The sequence below is a fragment of the Saimiri boliviensis genome, chromosome 10 (assembly GCF_048565385.1).
Source record: "Saimiri boliviensis isolate mSaiBol1 chromosome 10, mSaiBol1.pri, whole genome shotgun sequence".
Lineage (NCBI taxonomy): Eukaryota > Metazoa > Chordata > Mammalia > Primates > Cebidae > Saimiri > Saimiri boliviensis.
Genome location: NC_133458.1, coordinates 5,905,342 through 5,918,981, shown reverse-complemented (window position 1 = coordinate 5,918,981; position 13,640 = coordinate 5,905,342). Strand labels below are relative to the sequence as shown.

The 13,640-nt window shown below is 39.7% G+C and overlaps 1 long non-coding RNA gene across 1 annotated transcript in view; it reads left to right on the top strand.

Annotated features, from left to right (window-relative positions):
* The window catches only part of LOC141579999 (uncharacterized), a 504,242-nt gene that overhangs the window by 336,763 nt on the left and 153,839 nt on the right, over positions 1-13,640 (top strand). Inside the window, exon 6 of the long non-coding RNA XR_012511983.1 lies at positions 11,335-11,401. This is a non-coding gene — a long non-coding RNA (uncharacterized LOC141579999). The remainder of the gene's footprint in view (positions 1-11,334; positions 11,402-13,640) is intronic.

The window sequence follows — 13,640 nt, the reverse complement described above, 5'->3', positions numbered from 1 at the left end:
GGGACACTGGTCCAGCCAACAGGGGAGCAGGTAAGACAAGGAGCAGGGGAACTCATGGGGCTCCTTTGGGACCTGGCGGCCTCAAAGATGACAAAGCAACACTTGAAATTGTTTCTTTTTCACATTTGAGTCCACCTATGTAGGTGTTTCCAGCATTCAAATCCACTCTAACTAAAGGAATACTTGCCATTCCAGTGAACGCACTCCACATGTAAATCCTGGGGAGGGAATCCCTAAAATACAGTGAACGTTGTATAGTCTCTTCAGGGAACTATAGTCAAATTAAAAAGCCACAAAATCTAAAGGAAACTTTCTACCATGTCACTTGGTAATCAGGAAGGAGATTTGGGGTCATGACTACTTAGAAGGAAGACAAAGGTACATGCAGTAGACATAGTATAAAATAATTCATGAAAATCGCCTTTGTGCATTTGTTTATCAGGTTCAAAATTGCATGATAGATCTGGGTTGGCAAGTTTTTTTTAGTACAGAGCTAAATAGTAAATATTTTAGGCTTTGTGGGCCATATGGTCTCTGATTACTCAGCTCTGCTGTTGTTATACAAAGGCAGCCATGAACAATAGTAAACAAATGGGCACGGTTGTGCTTCAAGACTACCTGCATGAGCTGATGGAGCTGGACTGGGCCCAATGGTGTAGTTTATTAACTCATGGCATAGAGCATCTGCCTTCAAACACATATTTTTTTAGGTTTGCATATTGCCTTATTTTCCAAGTTTCCCTTGAAATGATTAATTCGTGAGTAATCCAGGCAATATTTTCTCATTTTACAGAGAAGAAAACTGAGGCACAGAAACCTTCCTGGGAAAAACTGCAATGAGTAGTGAGCCAAGACTAGAAATAAGATTTCCTGACTATTCTCTCTCACACCCTGACTGTGGCTCAACCCAGCTGATTCACTAGACTCTGGTCACCAACATCAGGTTTCTATTGGATGGGCTGATTTTATTTATTTATTTAATAAAGAGTAACTAAGACATATTTATTTTTTATTTTAGTTAATAGCAAGGATTTTTGTCTTCATTAAAATATTAAATAATATGACCTTTTAAAATTTTTTAAAATTTCAGGAGTTTTTTGGGGCACAGGTGGTGTTTGGTTACACGAATAGGTTCTTTAGTTAATTTCCAAGTTTTTGATGCACCCATCACCTGAACGGTAGCCAATGTGTAGTCTTTTATCCCTTGCTGCCCCCGCCCTTTCCCCCAAGTCCTCAGAGTCCAATGTATCATTTTCATGCCTTTGCGTCCTATGCTTAGCTGCCACTTATGCGTGTGAATTAGTTTGTTCTCACACTGCTGATAAAGACGTACCCAATACTGTGTCATTTATAAAGGAAAGAGGTTTAATTGACTCACAGCTCCACATGGCTGGGGAGGCCTCACAATCATGGCGGAAGGCGAAAGGCATGTCTTACATGATGGCAGTCAAGATAGAATGAGAATCAAGTGAAAGGGGTTTCCCCATAAAAGACTGACAGATCTTGTGAGGCTTATTCACTACCATGAGAACGTTATGGGGGAAACTGCTCCATGATTCAGTTATCTCCCACCAGGTCCTGACCACAACACATGGGAATTACGGGAGCTACAATTCAAGATCAGATTTTGTGGGGACACAGCCAAACCATATCAGAGTGAAAGCATACGATGTTTGGTTTTCCATTCCCGAGTTACTTCACTTAAAATAATGGTCTCCAGTTGCATCAAGGTCACTGCAAATGCTATGATTTCATTCCTTTTTATGGCTGAGTAGTATTTCATGGTATACTTATTTCTCTTTATCCAGTTCTTGATTGATGGGCGTTTGGGCTGGTTCCATATTTTTGCAATTGCAAATTGTGCTGCTGGAAACATGCATGCACAAGAATCTTTTTCATATAATGACTTCTTTTCCTCTAGTAGGGAACTAGTAGTGGGATCGCTGGATAAAACAGTAGACCTACTTTTAGCTCTTTAAGGAATCTCCACACTGTTTTTCATCATGGTTGTACTAGTTTACATCCCACCAACAGTGTAAAAGTCTTCTTTTTCACCACATCCATGCCAACATCTATAATTTTTTGATATTTTGATTATGGCCATTCCTGCAGGAGTGAGGTGGTACGCACTGTGGTTTTGACTTACATTTCACTGAATTATTAGTGATGTTGAACATTTTTTTTCATATGTTTGTTGGCCATTTGTATATTTTCTTTTGAGAATTATATATTCATAACTTTAGCACACATTTTGGTGGGATTGTTTGTTTTATTCTTGCTGATTTGTTTGACTTCTTTGCAGATTCTGGATATTAGTCCTTTTTCAGATATGTAGATTGTGTAGATTTTCTCCCATTGTGTGTCTGTTAACTCTGCTGATTATTTCTTTTGCTATGCAGAAGCTTTTTAGTTAATTAAGTCCCATCTATTTATCTTTGATTTTGTTGCATTTGCTTTTGGGTTCTTGGTCATGAAGTCTTTGCCTAAGCCGATATCTAGAAGGGTTTCTTTGATGTTATCTTTTAGAACCTTTATGGTTTTAGGTCTTAGCTTTAAGTCTTTGATCCATCTTCAGTTTATTTTTGTGTAAGGTGGGAGGTGAAGATCCTGTTTTAGTCTTCTACATGTGGCTTGTCACTTATCCCAGCACCCTTTATTGAATAGGGTGTACTTTCCCCACTTTATAATTTTGTTTACTTTGCCAAAGATCAGTTGACTGTAAGTGTTTGGCTTAATTTCTGAGTTCTCTATGCTGTTCCATTGGTCTGTGTGCCCATTTTTATACCAATACCTGTTTTGGTGAATACGATCTTATAGTACAGTTTGAAGTTGGTTAATGTGATACTTCCAGATTTGTTCTTTTTGCTTAGTCTTGCTTTGGCTATGTGGGCTCTTTTTCATTTCATATGAATTTTAGAATTGCTTTTTTTAGTTCTGTGAAGAATGATGATGATATTTTAATGGGAATTGCATTTGTAGATTGTTTTTGCAATATTGTTTCTATATCTATATTATTTTTACAATATTGTTTCTATATCTATAAACATGGGATGTATTTCCATTTGTTTGTGTCATCGATGATTTCTTTCAGCAGTGTTTTGTAGTTTCCCTTGTAGAGGTCTTTCATGTCCTTGGTTCGGTATATTACTAAGTTTTTTTTTTTTTTTTTGGCAGCGATTGTGAAAGGAGTTGATTTCTTGATTTGGTTCTCAGCTTGGTTGCTTGTGGTGTATAGCAGAGATACTGATTTGTGTACATTAATTTTATATCCTGAAACTGTGCTGAATTTATTTGCCAGTTCTAGGAGCTTTTTGGATGAGTCTTTAGAGTTTTCTAAGTATATGATCATATCATCAGCAAACAGTGACAAATATTCAACAAATATTCATAGACCATCTATTATTTGACTTCCTCTTTACAGATTTGGATGATCTTTATTTTTTTTCTATTGTCTGATTGCTTTGGCTAGGACTTCAGATGGGTCAATTTTAAAAAATAAAGAAAAAACAGAAAAGAAAATTAGATAACTATTTTGTAGCAATTTGGATTTTATTCATTATTAGATTTACCTTTTCTTTCTATTTACTTCTGGTTGCCTGTGAATTCTGTTTCTTCCACGTTGTCCTCAGGTGCCTTTCAATGCTTTTCCTCTCCTTCTTCATCCCTTTTGCTTTTACAATCATGTTTAACATGCACCTGGCTGCACATTTCAGTGAGAGGTGTCCACCCCATAGTTTGTGGATGCCTCACTGCTTTTGGTAAGTTTCCAAAGCATTCCACTGGTTTCTCTTTTTTGGATCTTAATTTTCTATAGACCTCTGGGCGAATATCTTTGTTAACTGAGGGGTGGATGTGACATTTCTTATTCTCTCTTATTTCTTCTCAGGTTACAGAGTAATTGTTGACGAGCTATGTAATTAGACAAAAACTTTTATCACAATTCTCTTACAATTTGAACTTGAAAACAAGTTCAAATCTCAGGCAAGATTATAAAATTAGTGAACATTGCACATAGCACTTTTTAAAAGGCAAAGTCCTCTTTTAAAATTTTACCTTACTTTCATCTTGCTGTACCCATAGCCGTGTCTTCTAGGGAAAAAGGAGATGATAATGGAATTTCATGAAAGGGCATGGGATGTGATTTGTTGTGTCTCCCATAATTTGTTGTGCCTTCCATGATTTGTTGTGCTTATATATTGAAAGTTGTTACAATGAAAAGGCAATAACTAATCCTATATGTATTTATTCAACAAATATTCATAGACCATCTATTATGTGCCAGATACCAGAGATATAAATATGATTATATTGAACACAATTTTGGAATAAAATTAGACATCACTTTCTATCTGGAAGGAGATTTAGACATGGAAAAGGCAATTTCAATGAAGGGCAAAACCTATTAAATGGAGAAACAACAGAATATTATGGGAGCACAAAGAAGGGCACTGGAATCAGATGTAGGAGAGTCATCAGAGAATTCTTAGAGTACTCAACAAGGTAACGGAGAGAAGGGTAGGAAAAGTCCAGGGAAGAATAAAATATATTTAGGGAACTGAAAATGATCAGTTCCGTATGATTGAAGAGAATGACATAAAAAAAAAATTGAGCTGTACAGGTGAACTGGCCAGCTCTTGAAGGGCGTTGGAAGCCACACTAGTGTATTATGTTTTCATTTTATCTTACAGTCAATGGAACATCGTTGAAGAGTGTTAATGGGGGGAGTGGCAGAATCTGATTTGCATTTTTACCCATAGGTGGAGAGTCGCAGGGAGCAAGACTAGAAGCAAGGAGATCAGTAGGGTGCAATTATGGTAATCCAGGTGGCCATGCTACAATTGTAATAACATCAGATCTGTGCTGGGTAAATATGGAAAGTGAGGCCATCATAACCATCTTGTTCACATCTGTATCCAACGCTGCCTCACCCATTGGGATGCTCTATTGACACTTTGGGAAGGCATGAGTAAATGCATAAGTAGGTTCACATAGAATTGGTCAGTTAAGAACAACATTTTCCCCAATGGGTTCCATAGAACAGCATGTTAAGTGAAAGAAAACAGGCTGAGGTCAAATGATTCAGGGAAACAATAGGCAAAACATTACTAATTAGTTTTCTGTTTAAGAGAACCTCTCAAGCCTTTAACAAGCTGACATGCCCTGTTGTTCTCCAAAATGCAGGGGTAGCAAGCAAGGTGAACCGGGCTTCTGTTTGCCCTTCCAGACTCACTCTCCACCACTCTCCACCCTGCTCTGTTACTGGCAGCTTCTGATTCCATAACAAGCCCCCTTGCTCTCCAGTTTCCAGTTGGGTTTAGCCAGTGGGGACTCAGTAGGTAAGAGGGAAAGAATAGAGAATAGTCAGATATTTCCTCCCCTGGCTCCCTCCTGTGGGTGGCTGACGGCTGATTGTATACCTTGACTGACAGTCACAGCTGTTGTCAGGGCCTTCTTTGCACAGCCTTCTATCTGTTTTGGTGACTGCTCACTCTTCTTTCAGCAAAGTGCAAACAGCACCCACAGGCTGCAGCACCCACAGACTGCACTATCTTGCGATTTTCATGGGCATTGTCTACACCTTCTGGCATTCATTTTGAAATGCCTAATTTCCCCATTCTATCTGTTTCCTGCTGCGCCCTTGACTAATTCACAGTTTCTAAAACTTTATTGATGGTAGAGTTATCTTTTCAGAAGCATTTTGCATGACTAAGGTTTCATGTAATACAGTTTGGCTAATATGGGTTGAGTGGTAGCACAAATAAAAGTGAACCACACTTCCTTAACTCTGGCCACCTTGTATCGGCTTCTCATATGCAGTTTAATCACTGGTTCCAAAACTAGTTCCTAATCTTAAATGCACATGGTAGTATCAATCAATACTTGTAAAAATATCCATTCTTGTCTCATTCTGTTGGGCAGTTGTACTGATCCTGCCTCTTAGGCTCTCTCCAGGTAGGAAGCATGCAGCTGCAACATTTTCTCCAGGGAAAATGGAATTCACAGGCATTTTCTTTCATATTTCCATACTTCCAAGATTTCTTGCCTACGTAAGGATTAATAATACTGGTCTAGGAATAGTTTCCTGGACACACTGGGGAGGAATCATGTATCTTGCCTATGTCCTGGGACTTTTGGCAATGTTACCAGCATCAGCCTTCATCAAGAAGTCTACTGAGGTCCATAAACTATAAAGTTTTATTAAACATGATGAAATAAAACATTGACTGCTATTCTTAAAGAAATGCTGATGAAAAAGGGACTAAACATCAAGGCCTTAACAAATGTGGTTGGAAATTTTATGACTTTTTCTCTACAGATAAAGTGAAAATGTTTGTGTCCCCACGAAATGAGCATGTTAGAACCTAGTCTCCAATACAATACTATTAAGAGGTGGCGCTTCAGGAGGTGATGACTTATGAGGTGTAGGCCTCATGAATGGGATACATGCCGTTATAAATGAGGCCCAAGGGATTTCATTAGCCCCTTCTGCCATGTGAGGACACAACTAGAAAGCACCCTCTTCGAAGCAGAGGGTGAGCCCTCACCAGACACTGAATCTGCTGGTGTCTTGCTCTTGGACTTTCCAGTTCCAAATGTATAACTAGGAGCAATACATTTATGGTGTTTATAAATTACCCAGCCTAAGGTATTTTGTTACAGCTGCCTAAATGGACTAAAGCACTGACCAGTGACTTCTGCATAAAATCGTTAAAAACAATTGAAATTCTAGGCTTAAGAAGCTATTAGGCTAGGCATGGTGGCCATGCCTGTAATCCCAGCACTTTGGGAGGCCGAGGCAGGTGGATTGCTTGAGGCCAGGAGTTCGAGACCAGCCTGGCCAATTTGGTGAAACTCTGTCTCTACTAGAAATTCAAAAATTATCTGGGTGTGGTGGCATGCACCTGTAATCCCAGCTACTTGGGAGGCTGAGGCGAGAATTGCTTGAACCCAGGAGGCAAAGGTTGCAGTGAGCCAAGATAGTGCCACTGCACTCCAGCCTGGGTGACAGAGCAAGACTCCATCTCAAAAAACCAACAAAACAAACAAAAGAAGCTATCAATAATCTTTGCTGTGTTTACACTGCAGAATTTCAAAGAACATATCAATATTGGTGCCGTTATTGCTACTGTTACTCTCACTTGCTGTGAATCAATGTTTTGTATGTTGTACTATTTGAATTTATAGATGGGCTCTGTAGGCAGCAATGGTGAGGCGGTTGGCCTTGTGTAAAGAACTGCATGAATATTGGCAAGTGAAAGCTTATGAGTTTTATAGTGATGTCAGCCTGTGGTGATCCTTATAACATATATCTTAACTGAAATCTTCTGTTGGCATTCCAAAAAAGACCAGTGAGCCACATACATGTTCTTGAATGGGACAAAGGCGTTCTGTAAGAAACTTAGAAGACATATTTTGGCTGTCCTTCATACTAAGCAGAATAATTAGAAAGAATTTATCACCTTTGTGCCTGCAATAAGTATATGGGTCCATACAGAAGCAATCCTTCACAGCTGAGCTGCATTCTTTAAGTCTGCAGTTGTAGCATTTCGAATCACTCTTGAGTTATCGCTTATAAAAGGCCATTGCAATCTTAAAGACACTATCCAGACACTGTATTAGTCTGATGCTGGTTAGGCAAATGGTAAACCAAAGTGCCTGTTCAGGGAAATTACCACCCTCATTTGTCACCAGCCAGCACAGCAAAAGCAAGGATTCTGTTTCTTGCTGATTGACTAATGGTTTTGAAGAAGAAAAGTGATAGGTAGAATGCTTCTCCTGGAAAGGAAAACTGATAAAAGCAATTGACTACCCAAATCTTTTCCATTTCAATGAGATGTTCTTTTTGCTCAAATTAAATGAGCTTGTCAAAATAAATAAGCAAGCATGATCACTGTGGATTGTAAACCCAGGTACTCAGTAGAGGAAATCAGTCTGGAGGTTCGGGTTGGTTTCTCACTCTCTGCTCCAGGCAGGTATGTCTCCAGTTCATTCACTTCTTGTTCTTGTTTGGCATGCCCCCATTTCCCTCTGCGTTTGATGCAAACCATATCTGTCTTTTGAGGCTAACTTTAATCTCTTCTCCTCTTGGAAGTCAGAGTATTCTTTTCAGAATTCCTAACATTTTCAGTCTGTTCTGTGCATGCTGGCACATAAATGCTTCTTTTCTGTATTGTTCTCACACTATTTCATGAATGTTAATCTTATTTAAATAGCCTGAGCTTTTTACAGAGTAGAGAGAGAGCATCATTAAACCACGAGATAAAGGCATGCCCATGGACTTTGCAATTTCAAGAACCAATCAAAGTAACTTTATTATTTAAGCTGCTATGAATCATGTTTTTGTTATGAATAATGAAATGAATACAGGAGGTACTTGGTAAGTATTCCCATAGAACTTACAGTCATCCCTATTTATTTCAATATTTTATCTCTACTCAGAGATCAGATGTCATTTCAAACAGAATCATATTTGAGCTGCTTTTTAAAAATATCAATATTCAGTTACTTATAGATGGAGTATATGGCAGCATTCATTCAACCTGTAGGGAAAACTATGAATTAAGAAGATGTAAAAAGAAAAATTTTCTGTTCCCAAACTTTCTCCCTTTATGGAAGGTTTATTGGAACTTTTGTGGAATATGGAGAAAGAGCAGCAGTTGAGAAGGGGATGACTCCAAATTACATTTCAACCTTTTCAGGTTCTCCAACTCACTACTTAACTGCCCCATGGCTTGAGTCTAACAAGGGCCTTTTCTAACTTTTTCTTGCGAAGTTTTCCATTCCTTTTTGTGCCTCTACCCTTTACCTCATTCATGTGCCAAAGACATACCCTTCACACCATTTCTCATAACTCACAATGATTCTCTGCAGCAGCAAGAGATGTCCTCGGACCCAGAACTGCTGACATTTTTCGTAGATAATTCTTTGCTGTGAGGGGCTGTCCTGTGCATTGTACATTGTGTAGCAGCATCACTGACTTCTACCCACCAGACACCAGTAGCACCCCAGCCCTTCTTCCCAGGGTATGACAACCAAAATGTTTATAGGTAGTAGCCATTCTAACAGGTGTAAGGTGATATCTCACTGTGGTTTTAACTTGCATTTTCCCAGTGATTAATGATGTTGAACTTTTCTTCATGAAACTGTTGGCCATTTATATATCTTCTTTTGAGGAATATCTGTTCAGATCCTGTGCCTGTTTTCAAATTGGGTTATTTGTTTTCTTGCTGTTGAGTTGTTTGAACTCCTTATTTGTTTTAGACATTGTTCTCTTAGTTAATAATTATGTATTGTATATTTCAAAACTAATGCTAGTAAATTTTGAATGTCTCAGCACAAAAAATAAGTGAGGTGATAGATATATTATTTGAGCTTAATTTAATCATTCTACATTGCATACACATACCAAAACATCACTTCTCCCACATAAATACATACAATTTTAAAAACAAGCAAAATATTTACAGACGTTGCCAGATGTCCCCCTGGGAGTCAGAAGTGTTTCCTCCTGTCTTTGAGAACCTCGTCTGGCTCTGCGGGTAGTAGAGCAGGTGTAATTTGGGAAAATGACTCACTTCCGCTGTTTCCTCTTTGGAGACTGATCTATGCCATTAGCTTGCTGAATACATTCACTTAGGATCTCCATCCTGAAGTGGCGAAAGATTCAAGATCCTTGGAGCTCTTGAAATAGAACTTTTACTGGTTTCTTTCAGCCCCAAATCCTTGGCAATCACCATTCCATCAGATTATCTCACTCTCCAGTAAAAAATTGGGCCAGGCGTGGTGGCTCATGCCTGTAATCCCAGCACTTTGGGAGGCTGAGAAGGGCAGATCACAAGGTCAAGAGATTGCAACTACCCTGGCCAACATGGTGAAACCTCGTCTCTACTAAAAAATACAAAAATTAGCTGGGTGTGGCAGTGCATACCTGTAGTTCTAGCTACTCCGGAGGCTGAGGCAGGAGAATCGCTTGAACTTGGGAGGCAGAGGTTGCAGTGAGCCGAGATTGCACCACTGTACAACAGCCCAGTGACACAGTGAGACCCTGTCTTAAAAAAAAATTATCTCAAACAGAAATGCAAAAAAAATCAAGATACCTCGCACTCTGATCCCGTGGTTAATCTAACTTATCTCAGCGTTGCCATGGTTTTTGTTGTATGACCTTTCCTCAATTTGGTACTAATGGACACCTTCATTTAACTTTCCCCAATTCAATTATCTTTTATGAGTATACAGACCATTTCCTGCTGAGTACTGATCTGATACCCTGACCTTCACCTGGCCTCACAATAAATACTAAGCCATGTAAAGCATTGTTTATAATAGCTAAGATGTGGAAACAACTGAAATGTGTGCCTGAATATGAACCGATGAAGAAAATGTGGTATATAGACACAATGGAATACTATTCAGCCTTAAAAAGAAGAGACTGCCATTTGCAACATGGATGAACCTGGAAGGCATTATACTAAGTGAAATAAGCCAGGCAGAGAAAGACAAACACCTTGTGATCTGACTGATAGGTAGAGTCAAAAAAAGTCAAATTCATAGTAGCAGAACAGAACGATGGTTACCAGGTTCTGGGGGTTGGGAGAAACTGGAAGATGTTGGTCACAGAGTCCAAACCTTCAGTTGTAAGATAAGTAAGTTGTGGGAGTCTATTATGTGGCACAGTGACTATAGTTAGTGATAATGTGTGTGTGAAGTTTGCTTAGAAAGTAGTTCTCAGGAGTTCTTATCACACACACACAAAATGGTAACAAAGTAAGGGGGTCAAGCTAATATGGTCATTAGCTTGACTGTGGGAATCATTTCACAATGTATAGGTATATCAAAACATCATGTTGCAGACCCTAAATATAGTCAATTTTTATTTGCCAATCATAGCTCAGCAAAGCTGGAAAATGAAAACAAAACCCTCCGAAACTGATGTGCTGGGGTTACTACCCATAGCTTTCCCAGGATGTGCAGGCAGAATCATAGCCAGAATCCCCAGAAGAGCTGGGAAGGGATAGGAAGGTAAAACTTGCTCTCATGGTGGGAGGGGAGATGGGCTTCTAGGTGGCCTGGACAGGATCTTCACTTCAATCTAGGGGTTCTCTTGGTTGGTGGGAGAAAGCTTGTTGCTCTGTCAGAAAGATGCCGCACATTTCTGGAAGAAGGCAAAAGCAGTACTTACCTGTACAGAGGTGGGCTTAGCAGCTCCAGGCACAACCCTACCCCCAGCACCACCACGTAAGCGACATTACACATTTTTGTCTTGTAGTCTTGCAGTATTCAATATGTATTTGTAGATTATTGTTTTGAAAAGTAATTAAAAATTTATCTTTCCAGGTCCTTGCAGTCTAGCGGGAAAACCCACAATCCTTAACTCAGTGGCTGGCGCGTGGGACATACGCAGGTACGTGTGCTGTGTTTCTGTTTATAGAAGAGAATATAATCATTCGTTAGGTAAAATCAACATGGCAGTGCTGGGGTGAGACAGATTAACCACGGGATCAGAGTGCACGTATCTTAATTTATTTGTTTATTCAGTTATTATGTGTTTACATTTGAGAGCAAATACATTTTCATCTGGATAATAAGGCTTCATCTGACTGAGGTAGGGAATTAGGGAGGATTTTGTCCTAATAGTAATTTCCAGTGTCTTGATTGACTTAATTATCCAAAAGATAGCAAGTAAGAAAATGGAATAAAGCTCTCGAGGGGGTCTGTACTGAGCTGAGATCAAGAGCTATCTATGGATGGCCTGGGATAAAGTCTGATTTGCCTTCCCAGGTATCATTCTATATATTTTTATTTCTTAGATAAACAAAAAGTATGGACTAGCTAATTCAGATTATTTCTGACATTGTATGATTGGATCACAGAAGTTCTGGCTTTCTGAGCAGCATGTTTCAAAACTCATTGTTTTCACTCTTCTTCCATCTCTCACACCGACGAGTCTCCTGGGGATGTTATTGATAGACATATTGGATCTTAAATTTGTTTGATGTGTGTGATGGTTAATTGTATATGTCAGTTTGGTCGGGCCACAGGATGCCCAGATGATAGCTGGTTAAACACCATTTCCGAGCGTTTCTGTGAGGCTGTTTTCAAAAGAGATGAGCATTTGAATTGCTGGACTCAGTAAAACCCATGGCACTCCCCAGCATGGGTGCGTGTCATCCTGTCCATTCAAGGCTGGAATACAGCAAAAAGCAGGAGGAATTCACTCTCCCTCTGTGTGACTGCTTGAGCTGAGGCATTCTTCTTCTTCCCTGGGAAGTCCTGGTTCCTAGGCCTTCAGGCTTAGACTGGGATGTATGCCATTGCCTCTCAGGCCTTTGAGTGACACTACTGACCTTCCCAGGTCTCCAGCCTGCAAAGGGCAGATTGCGGGATTTCTTAGTCTCCATAATCATATGAGACAATACCTTTTAATACCTTACCCTCCCACTCTCTGTCTACACACACACACACATGCACGCATATACAAAGAGAGAGACGTACACATTCGTGAATGTATTTGTTTTGCTTTGTTTCTCTGGAGGATACTGACAAATGCAATGCACTTCTGCAGTGCTCTGTGTGCCTGTCCCAGGTAGACAGTACCGTGCTCCCCTCTCATCCCTGCATTGCCACAGTTGGCTACCCTGCTGTGCCTCCCAGGGCCTTTCCTTTGATATACATGAGTAGCATGGGCTGCACACGGATTAGTGGGCAACTGTGTGTTTCATTCAATCCCCAATCCCTGGGAGGCTGTCATAGCTCCAACTAAAAATCCATGTGGGTCATAGTCCCCCACTGGCATTAGCTGTTAAAGTCAATTTGTGAAATCCCTCTGAGGATTCTAGCAACAGGATAGCAGGAAAGGCCTTTTGTCTTCTAACTTTATTTCTGGCTTGACCTTAGTTTTCTTTTCCTACATTCATTTTTCTTTTCTCTCAATTTCTTTGTTAGTATTTCTGTTTTCTTCTTAATATCTTGTCTATAAACACTTCTACTCCTTCTCCCCAAGCTTCACGATAGTACCTGGATTCCAATGTTTATTTATTTTTATTTGTATAAATTTATGAGGTACATATGCAATTTTGTTGTATGCATAGATTTCATAGCAGCCAAATCAGAATTTTTAGGGTGTCCATCACAAAACAATGCACATTGGGCTATCTGGAAGGAACACAGTTAGCACAAATGACCCCATCCATGGCCGTGATTCAGAAAGTAGGATGCTGAGGAAAGGAGACAGGAGCAGGTGACTACTGAGGTGTCTGGTGTGGAGGAAGAGGGAGGGGATGTGCAGTAGCATAGCAGCAGAGCAGAATAGCCTCTCTGAGAGTGTGCTGTGGATATCTGAGGTGGAGGGTAAGGGGCAGTTCATGGCAGGAGCTGGGTGAGGATGTCATCACTTACCTCTGAGGCATGATAGCAGAAAGAGGATCAGTACCAACACAGTGGCAAATTTACTTTGTTCCTTATTCTGCACATAAGAGCTCTTTTCACCAGGCCATTCTTCACTATTCTGCTCTTCACTGACTAGACTGGACAGCCTTTCAAGAATCCAGGCCTTTGTTGAAAAAAAAAAAAAAAAAAACACAGAGATATTAGTAACTTCAATAGCCAGGGCTGAAAAAAAAACAGGCCAGATTATTCAATTA